We start from the raw sequence: 27,113 nt of genomic DNA, 5'->3' as shown, positions 1-27,113 counted from the left end.
ATAGTAGGGGATATTAACAAAGCTTCTAGTGTTTCGAATACACTTAAGGTAAAATAAATCGTGTAAGGTCATTTTTTCCTTGTTGTTACCTCTTTGTGTAATCGAATTAGCTAAAAATCTATGTATAATGCGAAGCTCTGCTTTGTTAATATTTAAATAGGAGGGTCTTCCTCCCCGCGTAAAAACATTATAATTTGACATATGCCTCCAGACGGCGTCAGTGTCAAAATTCCTATCTACCCTTTCACCATGATAAATCAAATTTGTACAATCAGATAGTAGTAATTCACCAGGAGTGTAAATCTATAAAGCTCTGGCCATGTACAGCATGGACATCCTGTACATCCTACGGCCAAGTAAAAATCTAAGAAAACTTCAATTATCTAACCTAACTACATCTGTATCTAACGCTATAGTACTCATAAGCTCAACACACCATTCCTTATATACAGGCCTACAAATGGTGAATAAACGTTCCCAATCGGGAAAAGAAGAGTTCCCATACCTTTGGATCAGATGTTGCCTAACTGAGTTAGCTAGTTGGACCCTTTCCAAAGACTCCCAATCGATTACCCTCGGTACTTCTACATTTTTCGTTACCAGTTTAAATTTGTTACTTTGGTACGTCGGGTAATCTCTCCAGCTTCGATCAAATCTCAAATTAGGATGCAACTGTTCTTCATGAATCGTTGGGTGTTCTGTTATTGGATGAATCGGAAATTGTACGTAGGCATTAACGTATTCTTGCTGCGGATCATAATATGGTACGTGTTGATCAGGTTGTTGTTGTTGTTCCTGTTGTTGCTCCGGTTCGTTATATTGCATCTCTGGTTGTGGTTCCTGAGCAGGTTGCCTAGATGATGATGATGCACCATCAGTATCGGTATATCTCTGCAAAACACATTAAACACAAAATTTGTGCATCCAAATATGCATTAGTGTTAGCAAAATAACAAATTAAAACAACTACAATAACATGTTCAATCAAAATTAAACTTATACACATTTTCACAATTTTAACAATTCTACACTTTTCAAATAAGCATATTTGAAAATGTTTACAAAGTTCATAAGCATTCAACTCAAATAACATGTTAAAATAACCATTACTAGCAATTAAACAAGTTTCAAATGGCATTTACATCAATTTAATCAAGTTCATGAATTTTAGACCTAAAAAGTCTACTTTAATTCTCAAAAATCATGTTTAGGATCAAAGTTTGGATCATTTAGCTACCTAAACATGTTACACTACTTAATTTAGCAATAATTCATGACAAAAATCGGCCATAACCTGTTTATATCAAAAAGCCCCAAATTGCTCAAGAACACAAACCCTAGATTTCTAAAATTTTTGAAGTTTTTGGCTTCAAATCATGTTAAATAGCATCAATCTAGGTTATACATGCATAATATACTAACAATTTAACTCTAATTACACTAGAAATTAACAAAATTAAATTAGGTAAAATTTAGCTCAAGAACACTAAAACTGAAAATTTAAAGAGTTTAGGGGTGAAATCTTTACCTTCTTTAAAAACTTTTGAACAATTTCATGATTAGAGCAAGAAATTCGATGAATTTTGGTGAAAAATGGTGAATTTTTGAGAGGGTTTTGATGGTTGTTCGTATGTATGTGTGTGTTTTTGTGTTGAGACAGAACAGCGAGCTGCTCTTTTGTTCCTGACCAAATTTTGGCCTCCATGTGACCGCATGGTTTTGAAGAGGAAACCCCATGCGATCGCATGGGGTCTGATTTTTTTTTTTAAAAAAAAACCTTTAACTAATAAAACATAAATTAATAAATTTTAGAAATTTGTTTCTTTTTAAGAATGAGGGCGTTTCGGATCGTTGTCCTAGTCCGTCTCTCAACAAAGTTTTAAAATTTGTTACTTTTTAAGCGTTGTTTTAAAAGCAAAGATTTTTTGGGTTTTTTAATGTTTTTGGCATACTTTAATTCAATAAGATTTAAAAATAATGATAATAAAAGTTCTCGTCCCGCCCTCGAGTAAAGCAATTTCGGTTCAACGACCTAGTTTTCAACTCACGACGAATTTTAAATATCAAATTTTTAACTTAATGAAATAAAGTAAATTTTTGTTTTTAAATTCACACCAAACTTAAATTTAAAATGCATAAAATTAAAAATTCATATAAATATTATTAATATTTTTATACATTAATTTTACAAACTTATATTGAAAATATTAATTTTTAAAATATTTAAAAACTTAAATATATTGATTTTAAAAATTTACATTAATGATTTGATATTTATATATTAATTTTAAAAACAAGGTAAAAATTAAAATGAAAAATCTTTTTGGTCTTTTATCCCACTTTAATCAATCAAATATTATCAAAAATATACGCCCATCTTTTCGGTAAAGTAATTTCGGCTATATTACCTAGTTTTACTCCTGACGAATTTTTTGAAATATTTTAGATTGATTGATTAAAGATATTTATACCTTAAGAATAAACGGTAAATTTCGCAGTGATGTAATAAATTTTTGTATGATATCAATAATTTCGGTTACGCATACCTAATTTTATTGAATACCAATTTAATACTTTATAGCGAACAATTTAGCGTTTATTATCAAAAGGTTAAAAGCAATAAATAAAAACAAAAATAAAAACTGTGCATACTTACCTTTGAGATAGAATTCTTAGAGACCTGCTTTAGCTGACTCATAGGAGAGTCGTGTGATTTGGTTTTCCATAGCTACATAAGCGTAACCTCGATTCTTCAATATCTTTTCTTCTAAACATATGAACGGCCCTTCTCTGTATAGAGTAACAAATTCGGTATTTGAATATATTTGATTGTTTGAACATTTACCTTCGTGTGACCATTTTCCGCATTTATAATATCTTTCAAGGTGTCGTGCTCTTCTTTTTGTTGCAGATTTTGATTTTCCTTTACCAAAATGTGTCTTATGATGATCTTTCCTGAGTTCTTTCCTTACTTCGTGACATCTGCCTCATATTACTGACACCAGGTCACTCGAGAGTGTGTCCTTATTACGTTTAGTAATCAAAGCGTGTAGCAATAGACCATGGTTCAAATCAAAGGAATTCTTCATCTCGTAAAACCTAAAAAAAAAAATTCAGAATGGATGGAGAAGACTAGTTCTTTAGGGTCTGCTAGGGAAAGACCATTCGGATTCCATTCTCGAGAACTACACGAAAACAGAATATCTAACTCTAACAGAAATACATATTACCCTAAAAAGATTCAAATTTTCCCACACTTGGTTAGATGTGGTGTCGAAATTGTGATTAACTTCATCTTCAACTTCCATTGGACTATCTATGTAATGTTTAACTCTGTGACCATTAACTTTAAATTAAATCCCATTTGAATTTATTAATTCTACTATTCCGTATGGGAAAACTCTTTTGACTATGAATGGTCCAGACCATCTTGATTTCAATTTTCCAGGAAATAGCTTGAATCGTGAATTGAAAAGAAGAACTTTGTCTCCTTCTTTAAATTCTTTTGAACTTCTGATTCTTTTTATCATGCCATTTCTTCGTTCTTTCCTTATAGATTAACGAATTTTCGTATGCTTCATGTCTTAATTCTTCTAATTCATTTAATTGACTTAACCGTAGACGTCCGGCTTCATGTAAATCAAGATTACATGTCTTCAAAGCCCAAAATGCTTTATGTTCAATTTCTACTGGAAGGTGACATGCTTTTCCATAAACGAGTTTAAAAGGTGTGGTTTCAATTGGAGTTTTGTAGGCTGTTCTAAAAGCCCAGAGTGCATCCTCCAATTTCATGGACCATTCCTTCGGATTTGATCCTACGGTTTTCTCTAGAATACGTTTTAAAGCTCGGTTGGTATTTTCAACTTGTCCACTTGTTTGTGGATGATAAGCGATTGAAATTTTATGAGTTACTCCATATCTTTTGAGAACTTTCTCAAGTTAATTATTACAAAAATGAGTACCCCGATCAGTTATTAAAGCTTTCGGTGTTCCGAACCTAGCAAAAAGACGTTTTAAAAAGTTGACTACAACTCATGCATCGTTAGTTGGGAGAGCTTGTGCTTCCGCCCATTTAGATACATAATCAATGGCAACGAGAATGTAGAGATTATTATGAGATTTTGGAAATGGGCCCATAAAGTCAATACCCCAAACGTCAAATACTTCACATACTTGAATGACATTTTGTGGCATTTCATCACGTTGACTTATTTTTCCGACCCTTTGACAAGCATCATAGGATTTACAAAGAAAGTGTGCGTCTTTGAAAATTGTAGGCCAATAGAATCCAGCATCGTAAACTTTTCTTGCTGTGAGTTGAGGCCCATAATGCCCTCCTGTTGGTCCTGTGTGACAATGGTTTAAGATTTGACTGGCTTCATCTCCGAATACACATCGGCGTATTATTCCATCGGGACAACTTTTAAACAAATGCGGATCTTCCCAAAATAGTGTTTTATATCACTAAAGAATTTCTTTCGTTTTTGGTACGACAACCCTTTTTCAAGGAATCCACATACTAAGTAGTTTGCATAGTCTGCAAACCATGGAATTTCATTATAATCGATCTTCAAAAGATATTCATCAGAAAAGTTGTCTTGTATGGCCGATTCATTTAGAACTTCTAATTCAGGATTCTCAAGATGAGAAAGATGATTAGCGGCGAGATTCTCTGCTCCCTTTTTGTCTCGGATTTCAATATCGAACTCTTGTAAGAGTAAGATCCAACGGATTAATCGTGGTTTTGGCATCTTGTTTTGAAAATAGGTATCTAAGAGCATAATGGTCGGTATAGACCACCGTTTTAGCTAGAACGAGATATGAATGAAATTTGTCAAAAGCAAAGACAATAGCAAGGAGTTCTTTTTCAGTAGTTGTGTAATTCGTTTGTGCTCCTTGTAATGTCTTACTAGCGTAATAAATAGGTTGAAATCATTTTTCAATCCTCTGTCCTAAAACGGCTCCCATTGCAAAATTACTTGCATCGCACATAAGTTCAAATGGTAGATTCCAATTTGGAGTTATCATGATCGGAGCATTAGTGAGTTTTTCTTTCAGAATATTAAAAGATTTGATGCATTCATCTGAAAAGATGAATGGAGCATCTTTTTCTAGGATTTTATTCATAGGAGTGGCAATTTTAGAAAAATCTTTTATGAAATGTCGGTAAAAATCGGCATGCCGTAGAAAACTCCTAACTCCTCTAACATTGGTGGGATGTGGAAGTTTAGCAATTACATCTACTTTAGCTCTATCCACTTCAATTCCTTCCTTTGAAATTTTATGACCAAGAACGATGCCTTCTCTAACCATGAAATGGCATTTTTCCCAATTAAGTACTAGATTTGATTGTTCACATCTAATAAGCATTCGTTCAAGATTAACTAGACATGTTTCAAAAGTATCACCTAAGACTGAAAAGTCATCCATGAAAACTTCCATGCATTCTTCTATCATGCCGTGAAAAATCGCCATCATGCATCTTTGAAAGGGTGCAGGGGCGTTGCAAAGTCCAAATGGCATGCGTTTGTAAGCAAAAGTACCATAAGGGCACGTGAATGTGGTTTTCTCTTGGTCCTCGGGTGCTATTGGAATTTGAAAATATCCGGAGAAACAATCAAGAAAACAATAGTAACTATTCCCAGCTAATCTTTCCAACATTTGATCAATGAAAGGTAAGGGAAAATGATCTTTTCTGGTGGCATCATTTAATTTTCTATAATCAATACAAACACGTCATCCTGTTACAGTCTTGTAGGAATAAGCTCATTTTTTTCATTTGTGATGACAGTCATGCCACCCTTCTTAGGTACACATTGAACTGGGCTTACCCATGGACTATCAGAGATTGGATAAATTAAACCTGCATCTAGCAGTTTAATAATTTCTTTCTTAACAACATCTTTCATATTTGGATTTAGTCTTCGTTGGCGTTGCACATACGTTTTATGACCTTCTTCCATAAGGATTTTATGTGTGCAATACGAAGGACTTATGCCTTTAATATCATGAATCTTCCATGCAATAGCTGGTTTATGAGCTTTTAGCACAGAAATGAGTTGAGATTTTTCATTTTCAGTAAGAGAAGACGATATTATTACAGGTAATTCAGATTCACCATGTAAATAAGCGTATTCCAAATGGTTTGGAAGTGGCTTTAACTCTAATGTCGGTGGTTCTTCTATCGATGATTTGTATCGATATATGTCTTCTTCTTTTAGTATTTGAATTTCTTCTGTTGTTGGTTCATAATTATTAACCATGAGTGTAGCTAATATTTCAGCTTCATCAATTGGTTAAGTTCCTTCTCGTAAAGAGCATTCTCCTGTTCCTTGTAATTCTGGAAATTCTTCTAACAATTCTGCATGTGAATCTATAGTATGAATATAATAACATGTATCATCTGCAGATTGCGGTTGTTGCATGGCTCTATCAACAGAAAAGGTAACACTCTCGTCCCTTATACTTAGGGTCAGTTTCTTACCAAACACGTCTATTATTGCTTTAGTCGTGTTTAAGAATGGTCTTCCTAATATGAGAGGAACTCGAGAATCTTCTTCCATGTCCAGAATAACAAAATCTACTGGAAATACTAAAGTACCAACTTTAACTAGCATGTTTTCCATTATCCCTCTAGGATATTTTACTGATCGATCGGCTAGTTGTATGCTTATTCGTGTTGGTTTTAATTCTCTGAGGTCTAGTTTAGCGTATAATGAATACGACATTAAATTTATACTAGCACCTAAGTCTGTCAATGCTTCTATTGAACTAAGACTACCCAGAAAATATGGAATTGTGAAACTTCCTGGATCTGATAATTTTTCTGGTATCTTATTTAACAGCACTGCAGAACAATTAGCATTCATAGTAACAGCCAAGAGTTCTTCCATTTTCTTTCTATTTGTGATTAGATCTTTCAAGAATTTAGCATATCTTGGCATTCCTGAAATTACATCAATGAAAGGAAGATTTACATTTATTTATTTAAAAATATCCAAGAATTTGGATTGCTCGGCTTCAAGTCTTTCTTTTCTCATTTTACTCGGGTAAGGAAGTGGTAGTTGGTATGGTTTAACATAAGGCTTAGTTTTAACTATGTTATCTTCATTAACCTTTTCAACTACCGGTTATGTTTTCTTTTCTTGCTCAGATTGTGGTTCTTGTGTAGTAGGAATAGAGTCATCAGAAATTACAGGTATTTCAGGTGGGTTAAGTGTAATACCACTTCTCATGGTAATGGCTTTAGCTGTTTCAATCCGGAAAGAATTGTTTAAGAAATTTTTCAACTAAAACATCCCATGTATCAATCGCCCCTTCAGGTAATGATTCTAACCAATCTTTGGCTTCTCCCTTTAAAGTCCAGGGAAATAACATGAGATATATCTGTTCATCCTCCACTTCTCTAATTTAAAATAGAGTACAAATCCTATTAAAGGTACGAAAATGTTCGTTTGGATCTTCCTTCGGCGCACCACTAAATTGGCACTGATTAGTTACCATGTGTAGGATTTGTCCTTTGATTTCATAATCTGGAGCATTAATGTCTGGTTGAGTAATTGCATGACCTTGGCCAGTACGTTTAGCTCTCATTCGGTCTTCCATACTTAGAGGCTCTAGATTTTCTATGATTGAATTTGTTGAATCTGAATCAAAAGAGGATTCTGACTTAATGGTTTCTTTCTCGACAATCTCTGGATGAGTGATTTGTGGTTCAGGAGGAATGATTAGTGATTCAGGATCTCTGAATTGTCTCTGAATATCCTCCGGATTCTCAATTGTGAGGTCGGGTTCAAAAAATAGATTATCAAAAATTTGAATTGGAGTACTTGGTTGACTAGATGACGATTCTAAAGAAAAATCAACGGCAACAATATTGGCTAGATGTCTTGATCGAGTTACAGGTGGTGAACGTTTAGCTCGGTGCATTCACAGAATATCCTATTAGTTATAAAAATAAAAATTATATAAGCTATCAAGTTAATAGACTTTTCTGATTTTGCCCACGTTTCGAATAGCCAATAGATGCAGCAGGTAGCCAGGACCCTTTAAATCGGAAGCCCACAACTCCCCACTAACAAATCCAACTATTACTACGAACCAGAAAATTTTGGATGTCAATCAATTTAACCACTTAAAATAATTTTTCGTCGAAATTTAAAGAAAATTTAGAGAAGAAATAGAAAATTCTATGTCCTAGATACTAGAGCGTCGAGAAATAAGAAAGAAAAAGAGTGCGTCGAAAAATGTAGAAAAATAAAAGGTCGAAAGATAAGTGTCGAAAAACAAATGTCGAAAAACAGTCGAAAAATAAAAATAAGAAAATAAGCATCGAAACTTAGAATTCTAAAAACTAAAAATTAAAACTTACGTCTAAAGGTATTAAAACTTAAAGGAATTCTATATCCAAAACGGCAATAACTTAAAAAGTACTAAAATCTTAAAACGGCGTCGCAAAATTCTAAAGCATCTAAATCTTAGTCTAAAGAAAAAGTACTTAAGGGATTTTACGGCAAAACCTAAAAATCTAGAAATAAAAATAACTACGGCATATACTATATTTAAAACTAAGTACGAACGATAAATATACAAATGTTACGAATAAACTATTAAAATATATAATTACGAATAAACGATTAAAAAGATATAAATATAAAAAAACTTAAATTTATAAAAATACAATTTTTATAAAAATATTATTTTTATATTATTATTTTATAAAAGTATCAATTTATTAATTAATAAAACTAATTAAACTTAAAAATACAAAAAATAAATAAACTAAAACTAATTAATATAAAATATAAACCCTAATTAGGGTTTAATAATAATAATAATTAATAATACCCGTAATTAATGCTGTACCAGGATCAGATATGGCGTGTCAGGTTATCTCATGCGGTCGCATGAGTTTTAGCCTACGGGTCCATGCGGTCGCATGGCCCAGATATTCAGGTCACAAATTGGGCTGCTACAGTGTAGCCCGAATACAATTTTAATTATATTTTTTTTTTATTTTTCTGTTTTTTATATTATATAAAGTATGTATATAAAATAAATAAAAACTTATATTTTTACAAACTAAAATAGAAATAGAAATATTTTATAATTTTATATATTTTAACCAAATTCTTAAAAATATATATATATATATATATATATATATATATATATATATATATATATATATATATATATATATATATATATATATATATATATATATATATATATATATATATATATATATATATATTGTTTTTCTTTTTATATTTTTGTATTTTTAATATCTAAAACATATTTTTAAAAAAAGAAATTAAAACTTAATAAAATCTTTTTTTTATATAGCGTTTCGCTTTCGGCGTTGTTTTTCCCCGGCAGCGGCGCCAAAAATACTTGATGTGCGTAGAGGTGTATACGAAATAGTTATATATTTATTATGAAAAACTATTAAATACGATACATTTTTACACAAGTTATTTATTTATTTATAGAGTGGATATACCTAAACCTTGCTACAACACTTATAGGCAGTGTACCTAATCGTACAGTAGTGTAGTTTTTAGTAAGTCTGGTTCGTCCACAGGGAACTAACCAAGTTTAACGCTATATTTTTAAAACTATATTTGTATATATATATATATATATATATATATATATATATATATATATATATATATATAAGCAGTATTATTATTATAAAAGGGGGTTTTTACCGTTTAATGACCGATTTGTCGATTTTAAAATTTTAGTCGCAGTTAAAACCTAATGTAAAAATATTAAATACAACTTAATTTAAAGCGTAAAATAAATGACAATAATTAAAGTGCGATAAATAAAATTGCGATAATTAAAAAGTACGATAATTAAAAGTGCAATAAATAAAATGAAAGTACATAAAAATGCGATGAAATATGAAATAAAGGAATTATGCTTATTTAAACTTCCATAATCATGATGTTTGACGTGTTGATTTTAGTTTATTACCATGGGTTAATTGTCCTTTGTCTTGGATTATTCGATATGTCCATCTAGTTTTTGTCCATAACAGTCCATCAGTCATAAATATAAAGTGCGAGTGTCCTCGTCAAATTATCCTTATATCCGAAGTCAAATATTCCAACTAATTGGGGACTTAAACTATAATTACACCAATTTTTCTTGTATGTAATTCACCCCTATTTTAATAAGTCCATTGACTATTAATACATTCCCGTGTCCGGTTAAATGAACGATTATTAGTACTTATAAATATCCCGCCCATCGTGTCCGATCGAGTGTATGTGGTTATTTATAGGTACGTCCAATTGTAATTTTTATATTAAATTAACGAACTATCATTCAATTAAACAAATATAAAGATCATTAATAGCCCATAGTCTAATTTCCACAAGTGTCGTTCTTTTGTCCAAACCCCAATTATGGTCCAAAGCCCAATTACCCCGTCTTTAATATTTTAGCCCAACATCACGATTACTTCGATTTAAATAAGCATAATAATAACTTAGCTACGAGACATTAATTTAAAAAGGTTGAACATAACTTACAATGATTAATAATAGCGTAGCGTTACACGGACATAATTTCGACTTACACACTTACAACATTCGCTAATATACCCTTATTATTATTAATCTTAAATTAAAATTAAAATTAAAATTATAAATTATATATATATATATATATATATATATATATATATATATATATATATATATATATATATATCTGTGAGAGAGAGAGAGATTGAAAATTATGTATGAAATTCGGCCAAAACACGCAAAATTTATAGGACCTAACCCAACTTTTGGGGCCATGCGATTGCATGAGTTTTGTTCTTCCAGGCCATGCGATCGCATGGCCAGGTGGATCAAGCCACATGCTTTTGTTTGCTAGTTTGCCGACGGTTTTAATAAATAATATAATATATATATAATTTTAAGAATTAATTATATATTATATTATATTCATGTGCATAGTTGACTTGTAATTTTTTCTCCGTTGCGTCGCGCGTTAAGAGTTGACTCTGGTCCCGGTTCCGGATTTTCGAACGTCCTTTCGTACTATTTAATATCTTGTACTTTGCGTTTCACGGCTCGTACTTTTGTAACTTTTAGATGTTTCTCATCAATAATTTGAACCACTTTGATTGTACTTTGTACTTTTTAGCTTTTTGGTCGTTTGCGTCTTCAAATCCTCGAATCTGTCTTTTGTCTTCACCTTTTATTATTTAAACTAATATTACTTGTAAATAGAACAATTGCAACTAAAAGTTTGTCTTTCTTGAGGGATAATGCTATGAAATATATGTTCGTTTTTAGCATTATCAATCACATAATTTTTACATGTTAATAATATATAGTTTCTAACACACAAAAAAAAATGTTAAGCAATCGTTTTTAAAGAAAACACGGTCGAAGTCCAGACTTACTAATGCATCCTACCAAACTCGATAAGACACACTAATGCAATTTTCTGGTTCTCTAAGACCAACGCTCGGATACCAACTGAAATGTCCCGTTTATATTGATTATAAACATTCCATATTAATTGATTTCGTTGCGAGGTTTTGACCTCTATATGAGACGTTTTTCAAAGACTGCATTCGATTTTTAAAACAACCATAACCTTTATTTTATCGATAAAGGTTTAAAATATTACGACGATTATCAAATAATGATAATCAAAATATAGCGTTCACACACGACCATTACATAATGGTTTACAATAATATTACACAACAATATATGTCTTCGAATACAGTTTTCAAACAATATTATACAAGCATGGACTCCAAATCTTGTCCTTAATTTAGTATGCGACAGCGGAAGCTCTTAACAATTACCTGAGAATAAACATGCTTAAAACGTCAACAAAAATGTTGGTGAGTTATAGGTTTAACCTATATATTTATCAATCGTTATAATAGACCACAAGATTTCATATTTCCATGTTTCGTAAACATCATCCCATACATAGAGATAAAAATCATTCATATGATGAACACCTGGTAACCGACATTAACAAGATGCATATAAGAATATCCCCATCATTTCGGGACATCCATCGGACATGATATAAAAACTCGAAGTACTAAAGCATCCGCTACAACGGATGGGGTTTGTTGGGCCCAATAGATCTATCATTAGGAATCGCGTCAATTAGTAGACTGGTTTACTAATTCTTAGGTTACTAAGCAAAAAGGGCATATTCGACTTCGATCATTCAACCATAGAAAGTAGTTTCATGTACTTGTGTCTATTTTGTAAAACATTTATAAAGCTGCATGTATTCTCATCCCAAAAATATTATATTTTAAAAGTGGGACTATAACTCACTTTCACAGATTTTTACTTCGTCGGGGAGTAAGACTTGGCCACGGGTTGATTCACAAACCTATAACAAATATGTACATATATATATCAAAGTATGATCAAAATATATTTACAACATTTCTATTGCGTTTTAATGATGTGGGTTTGTTAAGTCAGCAGTCCTCGTTAGTAACCTACAACTAGTTGTCCACAGTTAGATGTACAGAAATAAAGCAATATATATTATCTCGAATCAATCCACGACCCAGTGTCAACAAGTCTCAGACTCGATCACAACTCAAAGTATATATATTAATTTGGAATCAACCTCAACCCTGTATAGCTAACTCTAGCATTACTGCATATAGAGTGTCTATGGTTGTTCCAAATAATATATATAGATGGGTCAATATGATATGTCAAAACATTGTATTCATGTCTATGGTATCCCAAGATTACATAATATATGTTAGAATACATGTATAAGTTAGTTAAGTTATGATTTGTATAGATTTGTTACAATTTTTACGTCGCTACAACAAGCAAAATTATCCAATCTTGTTTTACCCATAACTTCTTCGTTTTAAATCCGTTTTGAGTGATTCAAGTTGCTATGGTTTCATATTGAACTTTTTTTTGCGAACAAGTTTAGAATATACTAAACTATATTCTAGTGATTACAAGTTTAAATCTTCGAATAAGATAGTTATATATATATATGAATCGAATGATATTATGAACATCATTACTACCTCTAGTTTAGTAGGTAAACCTACTAAAAGTGACAAGAAATGATCTAGCTTCAAAGGATCTTGGATGGCTTGAAAGTTCTTGAAGTAGGATCATGACACAAAAACAAGTTCACGTAAGATTTGTACTCGAATTAAGATAGTTTATAGTTATAGAAATCGAATCAAAGTTTGAATATGAATATTACCTTGAATAAGAAAGATAACCTACTATAAATAACAAAGGTTTCTTGATCTTAGATGATTACTTGGAATAGATTAGAAAGCTTGAAAGTAAACTAGTAAACTTGAAAGTATTTTTGAAGTGTTCTTGAAGTGTTCTTCCTATGATGATTATAGCTTGATTCTTGAAGTAATTTTTGATGAAGATGATGATTAGTTACTGCAAAAATTCATTTATAAGTGTGTGTAGGTGTTGAGAGAGAATTAGAAAGAGAATTGGAAGTGAAATGGAGTGGGTGGTGAGTGGTGAAGGGTGAGTGGGGTTAAAAGGAGTTCTTGTTTTGTTTCCTTGCTCATAAGTCATGCTAGTTGCCAAATGATGGTTTTCACATGTGTTGGTGACTCACAAGAGCTGCTAAGAGCAGATCATTGGAGTGTATATACCAATAGTAAATACATCTAGAAGCTGTGTATTGTACGAGTACGAATACGGGTGCATACGAGTAGAATTGTTGATGAAAACGAATGAGAGTGTAATTGTGACCAACTTTGATAAGTATGAGTGTTTTGATATGTGTCTTGAAGTCTTCCAAAAGTGTAATAATACATCTTAATACAATACATGTATATACATTTTAACTGAGTCGTTAAGTCATCGTTAGTCGTTACATGTAAGTGTTGTTTTTGAAACCTTTAAGATAACGATCTTATATAATGTAGTTAACCCATTGTTTATTATATTTAGTGAGATGTTAAATTATCATATTATCATGATAACATGGTGTATGAATATATCTTAATACGATATATATATTAAAATGTCGTTACAACGATAATCGTTATATATATAACTCGTTTTGAAATCCTTAAGTTAGTAGTCTTGTTTTACATATGTAGTTCATTGTTAACATACTTAATGATATAAATAATTATCATTTTATCATGTTAAATATAGTGTAACAATATCTTAATATGATACATATGTACTTGGTAAGACGTTGTCATAATGATAATCGTTATATATATCGTTTCGAGTTTCTTAATTCAATAGTCTCATTTTATGTATATTACTCATTGTTAATATACCTAGTGAGATACTTACCTATCATAAAATCATGTTAACTATATATATATATATATATATATATATATATATATATATATATATATATATATATATATATATATATATATATATATATATATATATGTCCATATATATATATCAACATATAGTTTTTACAAGTTTTAACGTTCGTGAATCGCCGGTCAACTTGGGTGGTCAATTGTCTACATGAAACTCATTTCAAATAATCAAGTCTTAACAAGTTTGATTGCTTAACATGTTGAAAACATTTAATCATGTAAATATACCAATTTCATTATATATATAAACATGGAAAAGTTCGGGTCACTACAAAGGATAGGCTATATAACACCCTGCCAAAATACCATCTGACGGCTTGTTAATTCCGGTCCCACAGTTAACAGTTACACCCTCTATATGAGACGTTTAAAGCAATCGCATTTAATTTTATTTAAAAATATTAACTTTCAAAAACATAAGTCAATAATCCCAAAATAGAAACACTGTTGTGATCGTAACCACAAGCCAACAGTATTTAAACAGTATAAAAGTTTTAAATTCGAAAGTAAATAATGTTCTTTAAAATTAAATGCTGACTCCACAGCCAGTCATGCAGCAAACACAGCGGAAGCATACCTCTTAAGGACCTGAGAATAACAACACGCAAAAACAGGTCAACAAATAATGTTGCTGAATCTACAGGTTTAAAATAATGTAACAGTATCTGAAAAACAGTTATCAGAAAAATAGTTTGATTTCCTTGACCACGAGATTCTATCGCTTGCATAAACCGAGCACCTGAATACTAGCATTAACCCGAGTATAGAACTACTACACCCGACCTTACCTCATAAGATGTTATACACTTGTTCAAATGTATTTAATGCTCAAAATAAATGCACCACTGCTTTAATAGTGGGTGAGGTTGTCAACCTAACGGATCCGTCCATCTAAATTGTGCTTACACCGATGGTATTAAAAGTATTCAAGCTAGAGGCTTTTTGAACAAACTCATTATGCATATGTGTAGTACTCATGTCAATATAAAAGTAATTGAAAATGTAAATATAACAGCGTGTATTCTCATCCCTGAAAACATGTAAAAAGCGGGACTTTAGACTCACCTTTGAATAAGCTCGGAATGAAAGACAAATGACTTGTACGGTTTAGACCCGAGTAATGTAACCTAAGTATACGTATGTAGGTTGGTTAATATATTTATCTTATATAAGTGTGGTTTCATAGTGTACGTTGTCTTATTGCTCGACTCGACGCGTTTCAAAGTAAAAGTCAACTATATCATGCTAGTCAAACAAAGTCAACCGAAGTCAAACCAAAAGTCAAACTTGGTCAAAGTAGTCAACTAAAGTAAAAATCAGTAGGTTCATGTCAAGTATTGGTCAACATATCAAAATTAAGTCAAACAATACGTTTCAGGTCATGAATGATCATTTTCACAATTTCAGTTTATCGTTATGCACAAAGTTTATGAACACGTAGCATACTTAGCACATTATCTCATAGTACAAAATTCAAGTAAATATGACAAACTCCAGATCATAATTAGACTTAAAATCGATTCGAAAAAGTCTAGCCAGGGACTCATACGACAATTAAAAGTCATGAATCAGAAGGGATACATTTGGGGTTTGCCAAGTCAGTTTCTGACCTCGCACTGATTTCATTTCGGCTATAACCGGAGTTAGGAACATGCAATTTATACAATACCAGTGTCCATAGTTCAAGGACAAATCAAAGTAACACATATCAAAAATCTAGCCACTTTTGTTTAGCCAATTTGTACAGTTTATTCGTGCAAGTTGATCATTCATTTTTCAGCTCAAATCAGAATTCACATAAAGTATGGCTCTATTGTACCCAATGCATAAGGTTTCAAAGATTAACATAAACTAAAAATAAGTCACATATAATATTAAGTTTCATTTTCCAGAAGCATACATGCTCAATCAATATACAAAATTCACAAAGTACAAAACCGTGTTCAATTTACAGATTCGATTCTCTTTTAGTTAGTCACATTCGCATACGATTATCCGAAGATATAGATACAATTAGCTATGATATCCACATGAAAGATGAAGTACTTTTTGTCTAATTTTCAAATATACAAAGCTTTAATCACAAAAGTTAACACATTTTATCATACAAGGTTATTTTCATGCAAGCGCTGTATAAAACTTCATTTACACTAATTCTAGCATAACTCGGGCTATACATAAGCAAACGACATGATATCCTAGTCTAACTTGAGTGTTTTTAAATTATATTTCCAGTGGTATATGTCTCACATGCCAATTCATTTTCTATCAATACCAGATTTCTGATCAAGCAACAAAATCACAACGATAATTCAAATCGACATAACTTAATCATACGGAAACGAAATCAAGCGAATCTAAAGCCTAAACTCAATAGTTTTTCACAAGGAATCTGATTATAACATAATAATTAACATTTAAAAAACTTAATTTTTCTGATCAAACAAATACAAATTCATTTTTAAACCCTAGCGCATCAAACAATCAAAATAACGATTACAATTAACACGTACGCGTATAGACTTGAGCAATTGACAACATAACTATGAAACTTTAATAAAATTCAGATTTTAAGAATTAGGGTTTATGCAATTATACCTTTGATCACAAAATTAACGATACACACGCGTAGAGGAGATCGAGAATTGCAACTTTCGTGTTCAAGACATGCTCTAAAAATCAAAAATTGATGGTATGGTGGTGGTGATGATGTCGACGATGGGAGGGAGAAGGAGGGAAGAAAAAGCTGCGTTTTTATGTTCTTAATCCTAATTAGGTTTATTACTTCTATTTATATCATCCCTAGTTATCCTAAATTGCACATAAGTCCCTAAAGTTACAAGTTTTAGACATAAAAGGGGTGGGGAGGGGGTTTCGGTCGATGGGCCCCATGGGATGGGTTCCCGGGCTCTCGTTTTGCAAAAGCGCATATTCGTGGTCCGTTTTAAGTGTCGTTTAGTCATACTGAAGGCCCGGAACGCTAATCCGATCGTTAAACGCAACCAATCGCTTAATTTATTAAAAACCCAATAAATTAAATACTTTAAAAGGTTAATAATTAATAAAATTAATTATTAAAATAAACCCGGGCGTTTCGTTGCTCAAAAAGCTATTATCAAAATCGTTTCGTTTTTATCGTATATCATTATCCGAAATATTTATTTGAATTAACATCAACCCATATTAATTATTGAAACCCTCCAAAGGTCAAGTACGCATTTAATACACGTAAACGCATAAAAGTTAAATAATCGCCGTTAAATAAACTAACGGAAGGTTAACGAAAGTAAAGGAAAAATCAGGGTTGTTACATTACCCACCTGTTATTGAAAATTTCGTCCCGAAATTTTAGTCATCGTCCACTGAAGTGGTTTCCTCGGGAAACAATTGCGGATACTTCAGCCTCATCTGGTCTTCACGCTCCCACGTGAACTCTGGTCCTCTTCTCGCGTTCCACCGAACTTTAACGATAGGAATTCTGATCTGCTTCAACTGTTTGACCTCTAGACCCAAGATTTCAACAGGTTCCTCAATGAAATGAAGTTTGTCGTCGATACGTAGTTCCTCTAAAGGAATAATCAAATTATCATCGGCTACGCACTTCTTTAGATTGGATACATGAAAATGTCATGAATACCGCGGAGTGCTTGTGGTAGTTCCAATTTGTAAGCTACTGTTCCAACTCTTTCAATTATCTCAAACGGTCCAACATATCTAGGACTCAGTTTACCTCGTTTCCCAAATCGTACAACACCCTTCCAAGGTGATACCTTAAGCATAACCTTGTCACCGACTTGGAACTCTATGTCCTTCCGTCTAACATTGACATAACTCTTTTGATGACTTCGAGCCATTCTTAATCGTTCCTGAATCTGTAGAATTTTCTCAGTTGTCTCCTGAATAATCTCAGGACCCGTCAACTGACTATCTCCCAACTCGCTCCAACAAACGGGAGATCTACACTTCCTTCCGTATAATGCCTCGAAAGGTGCAGCTTTAATACTTGCATGGTAGCTGTTATTGTATGAGAACTCAGCTAGTGGTAAATACTTATCCCATCCGTTTCCGAAATCAATGACACATGCTCTCAACATGTCCTCAAAAGTCTGAATAGTTCGTTCGCTCTGGCCATCCGTCTGGGGGTGATATGCTGCACTCATATCTAAACGGGTCCCCATTGCTTTCTGTAACGATTGCCAAAACCTGGAAGTAAATCTGCTATCGCGGTCGGATATAATGGATATAGGCACTCCATGCCTAGAGACGACTTCCTTAATATAGATTTGAGCCAACTTCTCCATTTTATCTGTTTCCCTTATCGGTGAGAAGTGTGCGGACTTAGTGAGACGATCCACGATAACCCAAATGGTATCGTGACCTCCCGCCGTTCTCGGCAGTTTCGTAATGAAGTCCATGGAAATTCCTTCCCACTTCCACTGGGAAATCTCTGGTTGAATCAGTAATCCTGATGGCTTCTGATGCTCAGCCTTGACTTTAGCGCAAGTCAAGCACTTCCCGACATAAGTGGCAATGTCAGCTTTCAATTTCGGCCACCAATAAAATGCCTTCAAATCTTGGTACATCTTATCTGATCCCGGATGAATTGAGTATCTCGACTTGTGTGCTTTCTCCAACACTAGTTCTCTCAATCCACCAAACTTTGGTACCCAAATTCGGTTAGCAAAGTACCGTGTTCCGTCCTCCTTGATGTCAAACTTCTTATCCATCCCTTTGAGAAATTCAACATCAACATTCTCCTGTTTCATGGCTTCTTGTTGTTCTTCGCGGATTTGTGATGTGAGATTCGTACGGACAACTATGTTAAGTACTTTAACCCTAAGAGGTTTCTCTTGCTTCTTTCTGCTCAAGGCATCTGCCACAACATTCGCCTTGCCCGGATGGTATTGAAGTTCGCAGTTATAATCGTTAAGTAGTTCCATCCAACGTCGTTATCTCATGTTGAGCTGCTTCTGATCGAATATGTGCTATAAACTCTTATGGTCAGTGAAGATAGTGAACTTGGTTCCAAACAGGTAGTGTCTCCACATTTTAAGTGCAAAGACAACAACTCCTAACTCAAGGTCATGCGTAGTGTAGTTCTGCTCGTGAATTTTTAACTGACGCGATCCATAAGCAATAACTTTGTTTCGTTGCATAAGCACGCAACCCATTCCTTGACGTGAGGTATCACAATAAACAACAAAATCTTCACTTCCCTCGGGTAGAGACAATACTGGTGCAGTTGTTAACTTCTCCTTCAACAACTGAAATGCAGTCTCTTGCGGTTCTGACCACTCAAACTTCTTGCCCTTATGAGTCAATGCAGTTAATGGTCGGGCGATCTTAAAGAATCCTTCAATGAATCTCCGGTAGTAACCAGCTAGACCCAAAAATTGCCTAATCTGCGTTGGCGTCTTTGGAGTTTCCCAATTCTTAACCGACTCAATCTTTGCCGGATCGACCTGTATTCCATTGGCCCCTACAACATGGCCAAGAAATTGTACCTCTAGTAACCAAAAGTTACACTTAGAGAACTTTGCATACAACTGCTCTTCTCTAAGCATAGTCAATATCGAGCGTAGATGCTGTTCGTGCTCTTCTCTGTTCTTGGAGTACACCAATATATCATCAATGAACACAATGATGAATTTATCTAGGTATGGCTTACACACATGGTTCATGAGGTCCATTAACACTGCTGGTGCGTTCTTCAAACCAAACAACATCACTGTAAACTCATAATGTCCATAACGTGTTCTAATCGCTGTCTTCGGGACATCAGCTTCTTTAACTCTCAATTGATGATACCCAGATCTCAAATCAATCTTCGAATAACAACTGGATCCCTGCAACTGATCAAATAAGTCATCAATCCTCGGTAGCGGGTACCGATTCTTGATTGTTAGCTTGTTCAATTCTCTATAGTCGATACACAATCTCATCGACCCATCCTTCTTCTTAACAAACAGGACCGGAGCTCCCCAAGGTGAAGAACTCGGTCAAATAAATCCCTTATCTAACAACTCTTGTAATTGACTAGACAACTCTTGAAGCTCTGGGGGTGCAAGTCTATACGGTGCGCGAGCCACCGGTGCCGCTCCTGGCACTAAGTCTATCTGAAACTCAATTTCTCGATGCGGTGGAAGACCAGGTAATTCCTCCGAAAAAACTTCAAGAAATTCCTTAACTATAGGAACGTATTCGGGTCTCCTTTCTTCTGGTAAAATTTGGCTTACATGAGCCAAGAACGCGATACATCCTTTTCTCACATACTTTTAGACCTTCAAGCAGTTAATGAGACGTAATTGTGAGCCATTCTTTTCACCATAAATCATCATAGGTTCACCGTCAGCAATAGGAATACGAATAGCCTTTAGGTCACAGACCACCTCGGCTTTGTTATCAGCTAACCAGTCCATTCCAACCATAAGGTCAAAACTTCCCAGTTTAATAGGTATCACATTAATGCTAAAGGGCTTACTTTCTAACGTCAAAGTACAATCACGATAAATCTTATCAGCTCTCATCAAGTTACCATTCCCTAGTTCTATGGAATACACGTTATCTAGGGGAGAAACAGGTTTCCTAACATTGTGACAAATATCCTTAGATATAAAACTTCTATCGGCGCCAGTATCAAACAAAACATAAACAAGTTGATCATCAAGTGAAAACGTACCCGTGACTAGCTTTGGATCATCACGAGCTTCCGCAGAATTGATGTTGAACGCCCTTCCTCGAGCATTCCCATTGTTGTTCTTAGGACAGTCCTCCTTGAAATGACCCGGCTGTCCACAACCATAACAGTTCTTACCACCATTAGCATTGTTCGTGTTGCTTGCAGTGCTGTTGTTGTTGGTGTTGCCGATGAGATTAACCTTGCAATCCTTTGACAAATGACCAAACTTCTTACAACGGTTTCAATTTAGAACAGAACAATTTCCAGTATGATGCTTTCCACACTTCTGACATTGTGGCTTCTTGCCCTTATACCCGGAGTTAGTTCCTGTGGTTCCAGTGTCGTTGCGGTAAGAATCTTGCTTTTTGAACGGCTGTTGATTGAAATTCTTGTCCTCACCACCGTTCCACTTCCTTTTACCATCGTTTGACTTATTCTCATTCACTGTAGTGCCCTTCCCTCTCTAGGCAATCTGATCCAACAACAAACTAGCCATGTCAATAGCTTCCTGAACATTTGCGGGTTTTGAAGTAGTGACCCCGCCTTGAATGTTCTCATTCAGACCTTCAATGTACAGTTCTACCTTACACCTTTCCGGAGTAACCATTTCAGGACACATTAACGCCAACTCAAAGAACCTCTTATTATAGGCGGTGAGATCGTTGCCTACTAACTTCAGCTCTCGGTACTCGCGTTCCATTTTCTTAACCTCGTTCCTCGAACAATACTCCTCGATCATTCTTTGCTTCAGTGTGTCCCAAGGTAGGGCATAAGCCTGATCACGACCTAGGGATTGAGCATAGTTGTTCCACCAGGTGAGCGTACTATCTGCCAGTGTACCCGTTGCAAAGCCTACCCTGTCGTTATCATTACAACCACTAATGCGGAAAACCGATCCGAGCTTCTCAAATCACCTAGTGAGACCAACTGGTCCCTCAGTTCTGTTGAAAGAATGCGGGTTGCAACTAGTGAACGTTTTGTAAGAACATCCATTACGGCCTTGTGTGCCGTTTCCATTGGTGTTGTTCGAGCCACCACGATCATTACTGTTTCGAGCGTTGTTGAATTCTCTCAGTAGTTTAGCTCTTTCAGCCGCGATTCCTTCGGCGACCATTCTCCTGATTTGGGCGGCGGTTGATTCCTTCGGAGGCATCTTCAACACAGAAAAACACACCAGGTCAATGTCAAAACAACGCTATATATGAAAATAAACTAGCAACGAGTGTTGAAGACTAGTAAATAATAGTACGAAAAGATTCGCTAGTAGTGAGAAGTAGTGTAAGTAGTGATAGTAGTGTTAGTAGTGTTAGTAGTAACACTAGTGGTAGTAGTAGTGGTACTAGTGTTATGTAGTGATAGCAGTGATAGTAGTAACACTAAGTAGTAACATTAATGGCAATAGTAGTAGTATAACATAACACAAGTATTATGATCATACAAGTTACTAAATACAGAATATTACCGCATGCAATAAAAGATAATAGTTACCAATAGCATAATCCACCATTAATATAAATAAAATCCATAAGTGATAAACCAAATTCCAAAGTAGTAAACCAAACAATAAACATAATGTGCTAATAGCCCAGTTTATAACACCCGGTAAGTCTTATATAATCAATTAAAGAAGGTATGGCGGATGAAAAAGGAAAAGAAGCTCATGGTCAACGACCCTTCACTTCCTCTTCTGTCGGGTATGGAAGGCAGGTCCATCATTCCTCGGCCTATTATGTTTCACCTCTAACGCAGCAACCCTGGCAGTTAAGGCTGCTATCAATCTCGCCATCTCAATGAATCTTGCTTCAGCCTCGTACTATAAGTATTTATACCTGTGAATCTTTCCTCCATCCTCTCTAGATCATTGGGGTGCAGATATGTCCTAGCAATATCGCTCAAGGAATTAACACGATCAACAACATCCCTGTTACGGTTAGTATGAACCAAATCCAATGCATAAAGGTTCACGGGATGGTTAGGTATCCGATGCGGAGCAGGTGCTGGTACTGGGGCTGGAGCATTCACCTCAGCCACACTGGAGTCGCTGTCACTGCTTCCTGAATCCTGTGACATCTAACTCATAGTACAAGAACACAAACAAAACAGATTAGTCAAGTAAATAACGTTAGTCACAAAGTACTCATGTAATGACTAAGTCCCGGTCGTAGTCTAGACTCATCAAGGTGTTCTAATGACCAAATCAGACACACTAATGCAAGTTAAAATTTCCCTACGAACCGTTAGCTCTGATACCAACTATAACACCCCGCCAAAATACCATCTGACGGCGTGTTAATTCCGGTCCCACAGTTAACAGTTACGCCCTCTATATGAGACGTTTAAAGCAATCACATTTAATTTTATTTAAAAATATTAACTTTCAAAAACATAAGTCAATAATTCCAAAATAGAAACACTGTTGTGATCGTAACCACAAGCCAACAGTATTTAAACAGTATAAAAGTTTTAAATGCGAAAGTAAATAATGTTCTTTAAAATCAAATGCTGACTCCACAGCCAGTCATGCAGCAAACACAGCGGAAGCATACCTCTTAAGGACCTAAGAATAACAACACGCAAAAACAGGTCAACAAATAATGTTGGTGAATCTACAGGTTTAAAATAATGTAACATTATCTGAAAAATAGTTATCAGATAAATAGTTTGATTTCCTTGACCACGAGATTTTATCGCTTGCATAAACCGAGCACCTGAATACTAGCATTAACCCGAGTATAGAACTACTACACCCGACCTTACCTCATAAGATATTATACACTTGTTCAAATGTATTTAATGTTCAAATAAATGCACCACTGATTTTATAGGGGGTGAGGTTGTCAACCTAACGGATTCGTCCATCTAAATTGTGCTTACACCGATGGTATTAAAAGTATTCAAGCTAGAGGCTTTTTGAACAAACTCATTATGCATATGTGTAGTACTCATGTCAATATAAAAGTAATTGAAAATGTAAATATAACAGCGTGTATTCACATCCCTGAAAACATGTAAAAAGTGGGACTGTAGACTCACCTTTGAATAAGCTCGGAATGAAAGACAAATGACTTGTACGGTTTAGACCCGAGTAATGTAACCTAAGTATACGTATATAGGTTGGTCAATATATGTATCTTATATAAGTGTGGTTTCATAGTGTACGTTGTCTTATTGCCCGACTCGACGCGTTTCAAAGTAAAAGTCAACTATATCATGCAAGTCAAACAAAGTCAACCGAAGTCAAACCAAAAGTCAAACTTGGTCAAAGTAGTCAACTAAAGTCAACATCAGTAGGTTCATGTCAAGTATTGGTCAACATATCAAACTTAAGTCAAACAATACGTTTCAGGTCATGAATGATCATTTTCACAATTTCAGTTTGTCGTTACGCACAAAATTTATGAACACGTAGCATACTTAGCACATTATCTCATAGTACAAAATTCAAGTAAATATGACAAACTCCAGATCATAATTAGACTTAAAATTGATTCCAAAAAGTCCAGTCAGGGACTCATACGACAATTAAAAGTCAGAAATCAGAAGGGATACATTTGGGGTTTGCCAAGTCAGTTTCTGACCGCGCACTGATTTCATTTCGGCTATAACCGGAGTTAGGAACATGAAATTTATACAAGACCAGTGTCCATAGTTCAAGGAAAAATCAAAGTAACACATATAAAAAATCTAGCCACTTTTGTTTAGCCAATTTGTACAGTTTATTCGTGCAAGTTGATCATTCAGTTTTCAGCTCAAATCAGAATTCACATAAAGTATGGCTCTATTGTGCCTAATGCATAAGGTTCCAAAGATTGACATAAAAAAACAATAAGTCACATATCATATTAAGTTTCATTTTCCAGAAGCATACATGCAAAATAAATATACAAAATTCACAAAGTACAAAACCGTGTTCAATTTACAGATTCGATTCTCTTTTAGTTAGTCACATTCGCATATGATTATCCGAAGATCTAGATACAATTAGCCTATGATATCCACATGAAAGATGAAGTACTTTTTGTCTACTTTTCAAATATACAAAGCTTTAATCACAGAAGTTAACACATTTTATCATACAAGGTTATTTTCATGCAAGCGCTGTATAAAACTTCATTTACACTAATTCTAGCATAACTCAGGCTATACATAAGCAAACGACATGATATCCTAGTCTAACTTGAGTGTTTTTAAATTATATTTCCAGTGGTATAAGTCTCACATACCAATTCGTTTTCTATCAATACCAGATTTCTGATCAAGCAACAAAATCACAACGATAATTCAAATCGACATAACTTAATCATACGGAAACGAAATCAAGCGAATCCAAAGCCTAAACTCAATAGTTTTTCGCAAGGAATCTGATTATAACATAATAATTAACATTTGAAAAACTTAATTTTTCTGATCAAACAAATACAAATTCGTTTTTAAACCCTAACGCATCAAACAATCAAAATAACGATTACAATTAACACGTACGCGTATAGACTTGAGCAATTGACAACATAACTATGAAACTTTAATAAAATTCAGATTTTAAGAATTAGGGTTTATGCAATTGTACCTTTGATCACAAAATTAACGATACACACGCGTAGAGGAGATCGAGAATTGCAACTTTCGTGTTCAAGACTTGCTCTAAAAATAAAAAATTGATGGTATGGTGGTGGTGATGATGTCGATGATGGGAGGGAGAAGGAGGGAAGAAAAAGCTGCGTTTTTATGTTCTTAATCCTAATTAGGTTTATTACTTCTATTTATATCATCCTTAGTTATCCTAAATTGCACATTAGTCCCTAAAGTTACAAGTTTTAGACATAAAAGGGGTGGGGAGGGGGTTTCAGCCAATGGGCCCCATGGGATGGGTTCCTGGGCTCTCGTTTTGCAAAAATGCGTATTCGTGGTCCGTTTTAAGTGTCGTTTAGTCGTACTGAAGGCTCGGAACGCTAATCCGATCGTTAAACGCAACCAATCGCTTAATTTATTAAAAACCCAATAAATTAAATATTTTACAAAGTTAATAATTAATAAAATTAATTATTAAAATAAACCCGAGCGTTTCGTTGCTCAAAAAGCTATTATCAAAATCGTTTCGTTTTTATCGTATTTCATTATCCGAAATATTCATTTGAATTAACATCAACCCATATTAATTATTGAAACCCTCCAAAGGTCAAGTACGCATTTAATACACGTAAACGCATAAAAGTTAAATAATCGCCGTTAAATAAACTAACGGAAGGTTAACGAAAGTAACGGAAAAATCAGGGTTGTTACAGGCTACGCTACACAAACTTGAAGATCGCTGGCATCACGGGCGAGTCAATGAAGGCAGTTGGTAAGGTGAAACTGGATGTAACATTAAGAACACACCCTCTAGTCCGAACAGAAATTGTGGACTTTACAGTTCTTGATGGCAGATCACGATTCAGTGCATTGTTTGGTAGGTCGACCCTTCGCAAATTTGGAGCAATTACTTCTACACCGCATGCAGAATTGCGGTTCCCAACGCCAAATGGTGTCGCAGTAATACACTCTGAATATGTGGGACCGGCAAGGGAAAGATCAGTTGTTTATCACGCTCCAGAGAATTTTGTCAGGGGAGAATCATCGAGGCAGTTGTTCAGTAGAAATGATGTGAATGGGTATTTCAAACCACCCAAAATGTGGGAACACTAACAGCAAGACGCAGAACGCTGAACGGAAGACAGTACAATAACATAAATCCTGCAGAGCAGTCTTTATCACGTTTTTAATTTTTCCTAGTTCATACAATCGCACAATACACTTTTTGTAATTTTCTGATTGGGTCTTGATCACCCCATACGAAGCTATTACACAAAAATGTTGTATGTGTGACAGTATTATCAATGAAATTTTAAATTTTCCTTACGCACAGCATTACGCGTTACGAATGTAAAACATAGCATTCATTCCTACCCACATAAGGCAATGCATTTTTATGCCCCCGATGGTAGAGGCTCTTGTGTCAACATTATAGACACAAGGGATCGGCTAGCGTAAAGTGTTTACTTCGCTAGAGGGCACCGAGGCAAAACT

The sequence above is a fragment of the Rutidosis leptorrhynchoides genome, chromosome 1 (genome assembly GCF_046630445.1).
Source record: "Rutidosis leptorrhynchoides isolate AG116_Rl617_1_P2 chromosome 1, CSIRO_AGI_Rlap_v1, whole genome shotgun sequence".
NCBI classification, from domain to species: domain Eukaryota; kingdom Viridiplantae; phylum Streptophyta; class Magnoliopsida; order Asterales; family Asteraceae; genus Rutidosis; species Rutidosis leptorrhynchoides.
This window is presented reverse-complemented; position numbering follows the sequence as displayed.